Here is a 9,015-nt window from a genome sequence, read left to right as displayed (position 1 = left end):
CTCTTATTTGTTGATCTGAGGTTGATGAGGATATACTGTTGGTTCTGGCTGTTGAATATGATCTGTTTAGTATAGGTTGGTTGGTTTGCTGCTAGATTGAAGTTTCGGTGGTTCGGTTGGGATTGAAAGAAGTTGTTTGTAGCTGCTAGTTTTGCTTAGTTTAGAGTTACTTGCGAGTACCTGTGGTTTTCGGTACTCACCCTTGCTTCTACACAATTGTGTAGGTTGACAGCTCTCTCTCAGATTCGACTTAGTATTTTCTTTAGCAGATTGAGCTTCGGAACATACTCGAGAGGTAGCGGTTCATTCCAGACGTGCCCTTGAGTTATCTTTACTTTCAGTTTTGTTCTATTCGAGAACTATACTCTGAGACTTGTATATTTTTATTCAAATTCTGTATTTAGAGGTTTGTACATGTGACAACCAAATTCTGGGTAGTGTTGAGTCTTAATTAAAGTCTTCCGCTTATTTATTATCTTTTATTCTTATATTTCTACTTTTCTATCGTTGTGGTTGGGTTAGGCTGACGTGTCCGGTGGGAAATGGACACGTGCCATCACATCCGAATTTGGGGTGTGACATGTAATCATTTAATTAGTTGTTTGCCACGTCATCTACGACTATATTACACTCACCTTTAGCTTTTTTCTTATTGTAAAAAAAAGTGTCAAAAGAATATATCGGGATCCTACATGAGGTGTCTAAAATGAACATTGCACAGTTGAGGTATCTATATGAAACTTGGTGCCAACTTTAAGGGGGCACCAATGGATTTGGCCAATAATTAACTACATGTTGAGTGGCCTGGCCCTGGCCCCATACCACCCAACAACCCTTATGAATGAGGTTGGACCGGTCATGGATTGACCCTGCCCACTTGACATGACTTCCACAGTTTCACCCAGGGGTGGACCTACCTTGTTGCAAGTGAGTTCATATGAATTCACTTCGTCAAAAAAATACATTGTATATACATATATATTCAATCTGTTTTTTGAAACAAAACACACTATATAATTAATTTAACCCCACGTAAATCAGTAGTAACATGTAGCCCAGAGACAAAGTGGTTACAATTTGACTGATGCATCGCGGGTACGATTCCCACCTGCAACATTTAATATTGCTTCATTTTTTTTTATATGTTGAACCCACTTGGTAAAATTTCTGGGTCCGCCACTAATTTCACCCATACATGTGACACGGTATACACAGATATTAATGATCATTTTTATTGAGAATTAGTTGCATATTCTAAATTTTAATATTCACGCAAAATTAAATAACACAATAAAAGAACTATAATTGAATATGTAATTTTAGTTGTGGATATATATATATATATATATATATATATATATATATATCAAGCGTGAATGATCAATCATTTATAACAAACATGCATATGTAATATTTTGGTACATAAAGACTATTGATTACTAAATAGGATTTTGTATTGATAATTGAAACAATATTTTCAAGGGTCAACTGACACACTATTTTGAAACTAGGTAGTTATATTAAGGGAAAAGGGACGGATTTACCCCCGAACTTTAATAAATGGTACGTATATGCCCTCCGTTATACTTTGCATCCACATAAGCCCCTGTCGTCCAATTATAGGTACATATATACCCCTCTCACTAACGGACTCCTAATTTCTTACATGTGTCTTAATCCGATTGAACTACCCGTTTGATCCCTTTTTTTAACCCATAACCAAACTATCCACCCCATAACCCAATACCCACCCAATTTCCTCTAAAAGGAATCCTAATTAAAACACCCAAATTAACACACCAAAATTAACCCACCACACTTCTAAAATCTCAGATGATGAGACAATGAAGTATGCCTATCTAACCAATATCAGAAGAAGAGTGAAGCCACCATTGCCAGCAGGTTACTGGGGCAATGGGTGTGTGCCAATATACGTTCAGCTCCTCACAAAGGACCTCATCAATGAACCTATCTGGAAAGCAACAGATGTGATAAAGAAGAGCAATGACATCATCACAGATGAGTATGTTCGTTCGTTCATTGATTTCGAGGAGCTGCATTATGATGAAGGGATCACATCAGGGAATATAGTGAGTGCATTTACAGATTGGCGGCATGTAGGCCACTAGACGGTTGATTTTGGATGGGGTGGCCCTGTGACTGTCTTTCCTCTGTCTAGACACTTGGTTGAAAGTGTTGAACCTTGTTTTTTCTTACCTTATTCTTCTGCCACTCAAGGTGAGAAAGATGGTTTCAAAGTTTTGGTCTGTCTGCAACAAGAAGCCATGCCTGTTTTCATGGAAGAGATGGAAAAGTTGGAGCATGGACTTGCTTGATTTTACTATATATGCAGCTCCTCTTATTTACTAATAATATCACTCGAGAGTCAAACAAGAAAATCTGTTAACTGTGATTTATTTATATGTGTTTTAAGTATTAAATTATTAATTGGTGTGTTAATTTGGGTGTTTTAATAAGGATTCCTTTTAGAGGAAATTGGATGGGTATTGGGTTATGGGGCGGATAGTTGGATTATGGGTTAAAAAAAAGGGTCAAATGGGTAGTTCAGTAGGATTAAGACATGTGTAAGAAATTAGGGGTCCGCTAGTGAGAGGGGTATATGTGTACCTATAATTGGACGGCAGGGGCTTATGTGGACGCAAAGTATAACGGAGGGCATATACGTACCATTTATTAAAGTTTGGGGTAAATTCGTCCCTTTTCCCTTATATTAATGAACCGACCTCTCTACATTTTATATGTGATAAAATAGACATCTATCGAATTTCACTAAGAGGATTTAAATTGTAAAAGAAACAATACCATTTTGCCTCTATCTATAAGAATTGGAGATTCCATGCTCCGTATGAAGGCACGAACATCATCGTCATCGGATTCAATACATAAAACTGACATTAGTCTGTCAACAACCTTTTTAATGCAATCTGTCTCATCCCTAAATGTAACAATGAAAACAACAATTATTTAAATCGAACTTTTAGAAATCAATTAAATATTCTCTTCGACTCAATTTATATGGCACGTTTGACTTGACATTTAATAAGACAAAGAAAAGTAATCTTACTTGTAATTTTGCAAATGATACCCTGATATTTTCCCAGACTCCGCAAATGCATCCCTCCATCTTTGAATCTTCTCGATATCGTCTTTGAATTTTTCCTCATGTTTGGAAAAAGACTCAGCAAAAGTTTGAGTTTGATGGTGCACATCTGATGGATCCACATTATAGAAAATAGGAATTACGATTTGGTTCAATTCCTTTCGACACTTTATAATGTGTGCAAACTCGTATAAACACCATTTTGACAATGCATAGCTTTCAGAAAATATCACTATAGCAAATTTAGACTCTTCTATGGCTTTAGGTAGTTCATCAAAATTGATCTCCCGGTTTCTAGACCTTCATCGTCTTTGGAAACATCAATTCTTCCTTGAATTAAAGCGTTATAGAGATGACTCACGAATGATCTGCGTGTATCTTCACGTCTAAAACTTCAAAAAGCATCGTACTTGCGGATTTCATAAGAAGAAGTGTGTGACATTGTTGAATTCTCAACTTAATGAAGAACAAGACTTCACCTTTTTTCACTATTAGCTATTCATAGTCTTTATGAGAACTTCTTATCATGTTCCTAATTGAAGTCGTAAAAACTGTACCCTTCTTTTTTTTTATTAATGAGAGAAATGAAAGAGTACGTACTAAATACAGGTAAGAAGACTTTTGACATAGCCGCCAAAAAGGTGAAGAAACTCAAAGTGTCATTGTGCGTGTTTTAGATTTTAGGTCAAATTTGCAATTAATAATCAATATATGATTTATGAAGATAACTAAACTTTGTATAAAATAATACATTAATTCTCTCCTAACTAATTCATATATTATTAATGTCCTGTAGTCTCCTAATCAGTTACCAAACAACCCTGCTACGTAAAAGACTATTTCCTCGGGGTTATAATTAGCTTTGCAACATCAAGTCTTCGAAATTTCCAACAACTTCAAGGATCGTTCTGTAAAAAGTGCCTAGAGAAAATAATAATAATAATAATAATAATAAAAAAAATAAAAATAATAATAATAATAATAATAATAATAATAATAATATATTAATTTGGTTATGTCACAATCAACTAAGTAATTACTTCTAAACAAACTCTATTTGGATTATTGACTTTAATAAGTATTTTTAATATTGTATTATATTATTTATGGATGTTTGACGAATTTAAAAAGAGAAATATAAGACTTATTTTATAAAAATTCGATTTAACTTACCTTTAAAGAAAAACCAATTTTATATTAGAGTCGACACTTAATTTTTAAAGAAAAATCAAGAAAACTCATAATTTTCAAAAGACTTAAACATATAAAATCGTTTGAAAATATCAAAGGGGGTTCGGGGTTCACATTAACATTTCAGGAAGGTTTGAAAGCACTTGAATTGCCCGCTAACACGCGGTTATCCGACAATTTAAATTATTTGGCTAAAAAAAAGAAAGTAGACATGCTATTAATTGCTTTAAAGAAATAAACAAACTTGAATTTGAAAGGAGCACATTTTTACTTAAATATGACTAAGTAAAGAAAAACTTGAAATTTTCAAATAAGGGGTTTCCGAAATAACTAATAATAAAATGACTATTTTTTGGGGAATTTGAATCAAGTTGAAACTTTAAGATTTGTCAACAAATAATCAAATAACAAAATGAGCAAATTAAAATAGGGAAAATTGTATAAATTAGCAAACTATTTTCAAATTAAATGCTATAAACATAGTTTGATTTAATTGTACCCATAGCAAACTGTTGCTATTTCGGTGAATCTTGCTCGCCACTCTCGTTCTCGCTGGCAATCTCCCTTGCCTCTCTCGCTTTTATACAAACACAAATGTATAAAATGCGTTTGTGTTTGTATAAAGCGAGAGAAAATTGTATATATACATATATTTTTGTTCCCCTCTCCCAGAGCTCGCTTGCCACTCTCACTTTATGCAAACACAAATGTATACATTGCGTTTGTGTTTGTATAAAGCGAGAGAAAATTGTATATACAAATGCTTATATTTTCGTCATATTATATTATATAAATACGATATTCCCCTGCCTAGTTTTCTTTTGTTTTTCTCTCTTTCTCGCTTTATACAAACACAGATTATACAATTGATCTTTTGTATATGTATACCGAAACAGAAACAGATTATACAACTGATGTATAGCGAAATATACATATTTATGTTTGCTATGGATCGCAATTATGCAAACTATAGCTATAACATACAAATATGATTTTTGTATTTGCTATATGTGAAAGTTGCTCATTAAAATATAAAGAGGAAGAAGTATTGGGCCCAAGTCTGATTTTCTATCCGCCTGGGCAAGTACTTGGGCCTAATTCTGATTTCTTTGGGCTTTCAGTCGAACACTTTGTACCTATCCTAAATACTAATAAAATAATGAGAAACTTTCACATATAACAAACATAAAAATTATATTTATATGTTATAGCTTAGTTTGCATGATTGCGTCCATAGCAATTTTTATGTTTGCTATGGAGCTTTTGATTTGTATAATTCACTACAAACATTCAATTTTATACAAATTGTTCAGTTTTGTATAAATTCATTTATACATTGTAATTGTATAATAAAATTTTTATTTGTATAATGATAAGTGTATAAGACGAAAATATATGTATTTGTATTTGTATATACACTTTTCTCNTAATAATAATAATAATAATAAAAAAAATAAAAATAATAATAATAATAATAATAATAATAATAATAATATATTAATTTGGTTATGTCACAATCAACTAAGTAATTACTTCTAAACAAACTCTATTTGGATTATTGACTTTAATAAGTATTTTTAATATTGTATTATATTATTTATGGATGTTTGACGAATTTAAAAAGAGAAATATAAGACTTATTTTATAAAAATTCGATTTAACTTACCTTTAAAGAAAAACCAATTTTATATTAGAGTCGACACTTAATTTTTAAAGAAAAATCAAGAAAACTCATAATTTTCAAAAGACTTAAACATATAAAATCGTTTGAAAATATCAAAGGGGGTTCGGGGTTCACATTAACATTTCAGGAAGGTTTGAAAGCACTTGAATTGCCCGCTAACACGCGGTTATCCGACAATTTAAATTATTTGGCTAAAAAAAAGAAAGTAGACATGCTATTAATTGCTTTAAAGAAATAAACAAACTTGAATTTGAAAGGAGCACATTTTTACTTAAATATGACTAAGTAAAGAAAAACTTGAAATTTTCAAATAAGGGGTTTCCGAAATAACTAATAATAAAATGACTAATTTTTGGGGAATTTGAATCAAGTTGAAACTTTAAGATTTGTCAACAAATAATCAAATAACAAAATGAGCAAATTAAAATAGGGAAAATTGTATAAATTAGCAAACTATTTTCAAATTAAATGCTATAAACATAGTTTGATTTAATTGTACCCCATAGCAAACTGTTGCTATTTCGGTGAATCTCGCTCGCCACTCTCGTTCTCGCTGGCAATCTCCCTCGCCTCTCTCGCTTTTATACAAACACAAATGTATAAAATGCGTTTGTGTTTGTATAAAGCGAGAGAAAATTGTATATATACATATATTTTGTTCCCCTCTCCCAGAGCTCGCTTGCCACTCTCACTTTATGCAAACACAAATGTATACATTGCGTTTGTGTTTGTATAAAGCGAGAGAAAATTGTATATACAAATACAAATACTTATATTTTTGTCCTATACACTTATGATTATATAAATACGATATTCACCTGCCTAGTTTTCTTTTGTTTTTCTCTCTTTCTCGCTTTATACAAACACAGATTATACAATTGATCTTTTGTATATGTATACCGAAACAGAAACAGATTATACAACTGAGTATAGCGAAATATACATATTTATGTTTGCTATGGAGCGCAATTATGCAAACTATATAGCTATAACATACAAATATGATTTTTGTGTTTGTTATATGTGAAAGTTGCTCATTAAAATATAAAGAGGAGGAAGTATTGGGCCCAAGTTTGATTTGTATAATTCACTACAAACATTCAATTTTATACAAATTGTTCAGTTTTAAATTGTTCAGTTTTGTATAAATTCATTTATATATTGTAATTTGTATAATAAAATTTTAATTTGTATAATGATAAGTGTATAAGACGAAAATATATGTATTTGTATTTGTATTTGTATATACACTTTTCTCTCGCTTTATACAAACACAAACACATTTTATATCGAAATGTATAAAATGGCTAATTGTATACCGAAAATGGCTAGTTGTATATCGAATCAGATGGCAAAAAAAGGGGATGATTGCTGCGAATTACAATTAAAATAAACTATGGCTATAACATTTACTTTGAATTAATAGTTTGCTATTTTATACAATTTTCCCTAAAATAATTGCCAAAGTAGATGGGCTTTTGGCCTAATTACGACAAAATACATTGCTGGAATTTTAGGTGGGCTTCTGACCTATTTTTGTTGTATATGGGGCTGTATCACATTGTATATCAGTATATATACTGTGTATAATCTGTTGTATATCATGTATACAGCCTACGTTTTCGCTCCGAAGACCTGTATTTTGCTTCCGTTGCCTTGTAAATCGGTTTCCGGTTCTTGGAATGATGAAGTTGACTCGATAATGGATTTCAACTTAACAAAAAGCAGGGATGGAGTCCAAAATGGACTCGAATAAATGTCACATGTGGCAAAACAAACGGAAATAAAGAAAGTATGAGTAAGAGTTTTATGACTATCAAAGTTATTAATAAACAATCTGCGGACAATATTAATAAATGACAATATCTATGCATTAATTCATCATTTCTTGACATATGTGACAGTAGACCATAGAGGTAGATATGCTTAGATATGATGAATTAACATTAATTAATTAACAAGCTTCTTCATCTTAACAAAATAAAATAATTAACTTAATTATAAATTAATTAACTCAAAACATACACCATAACTTAAACTAAACTAATTAACCAAATATTTAACAAAATCTTTTTGAGACAATTTTTGAATATTCATAAAATACACTAATTATATACATATCTTAAATCCGTTCTTTGTTGTATAATATTACACCAAAAAAATTGAAACTAGAATTGTTGGGGGCACTCAATGAAGAGAACCCCTCCAAAAATTGGCGTATGTCATTGATTGCAGGGAGATCACAATATTCTTTAGTAAAAGGCAAAAGAATAGTTGCACAATAGAAATAAAATTTTAAAAGGGTATGACGGTGCACTAAGCTCTCGTTATGCGAGGGGTCTAGGGAAGGGCTGATCATAATAATGTACTATATGCAATTTTATCTTGCATTTCTGTGAGAGGATGTTTCTGCATCTCAAACCTCTTACCTCCTAATCATATGACAATAGATTGGACAAGTCTTTTGCCTTTCGGAATAGTGAGGGAGGAAAAGAGTTTATTGAAACTGAGTGCAGAAATTGATACTATAGACAATTGGTGTATGCATCAACTCACTTTGTTATTGTACATGATATTTTTTTTAAACAACTAAATGTCGATGCAAATAAGCTCGATCTTTGAACAAAATTAAATTTTATAGAATTCATATTAAAATATTTTAAAAAATCGACTTTACTACCAACGGCACATTGTTTAATCAAATTCAATTCTCTCGATTAATACGTTCATCTAGAAGGGCCATATATAAAAGTATTTGAATCAATCCAAATAAGACCAAAACAATAAGGCATAGTAAGAGAAGGATTCTTCTCTTCTTCATTCGGGACGAAACTCCACTCCTTGAACAATGAGGCCACCTTTTGCTTCGAGACGTTGAGTCTCCATTAATCGAGCATCAACATCTCCGTCTTCTCCTGCATCATTGAAAAAGTCGCCCATTTTTAATTCCATCCATCCATCACCTCTTCTAAAGGGTAGTGTCTCTCTAGATCCTCGTCCTGCAAAATGTACAACACTA

General features: G+C 31.8%; 2 pseudogenes; both read right to left on the bottom strand.

Annotated features, from left to right (window-relative positions):
• The window catches only part of LOC125849889 (disease resistance protein RPP2A-like), a 10,325-nt pseudogene extending 6,762 nt beyond the window's left edge, over positions 1–3,563 (bottom strand).
• A 4,615-nt stretch (positions 3,564–8,178) lies between these two features.
• Positions 8,179–8,289, bottom strand: LOC125849892 (U5 spliceosomal RNA; annotated as a pseudogene).
• Between the last annotated feature and the right edge of the window lie 726 nt (positions 8,290–9,015).

Source organism: Solanum stenotomum, unplaced genomic scaffold, assembly GCF_019186545.1.
Source record: "Solanum stenotomum isolate F172 unplaced genomic scaffold, ASM1918654v1 scaffold11325, whole genome shotgun sequence".
Lineage (NCBI taxonomy): Eukaryota > Viridiplantae > Streptophyta > Magnoliopsida > Solanales > Solanaceae > Solanum > Solanum stenotomum.
This window is presented reverse-complemented; position numbering and strand designations above follow the sequence as displayed.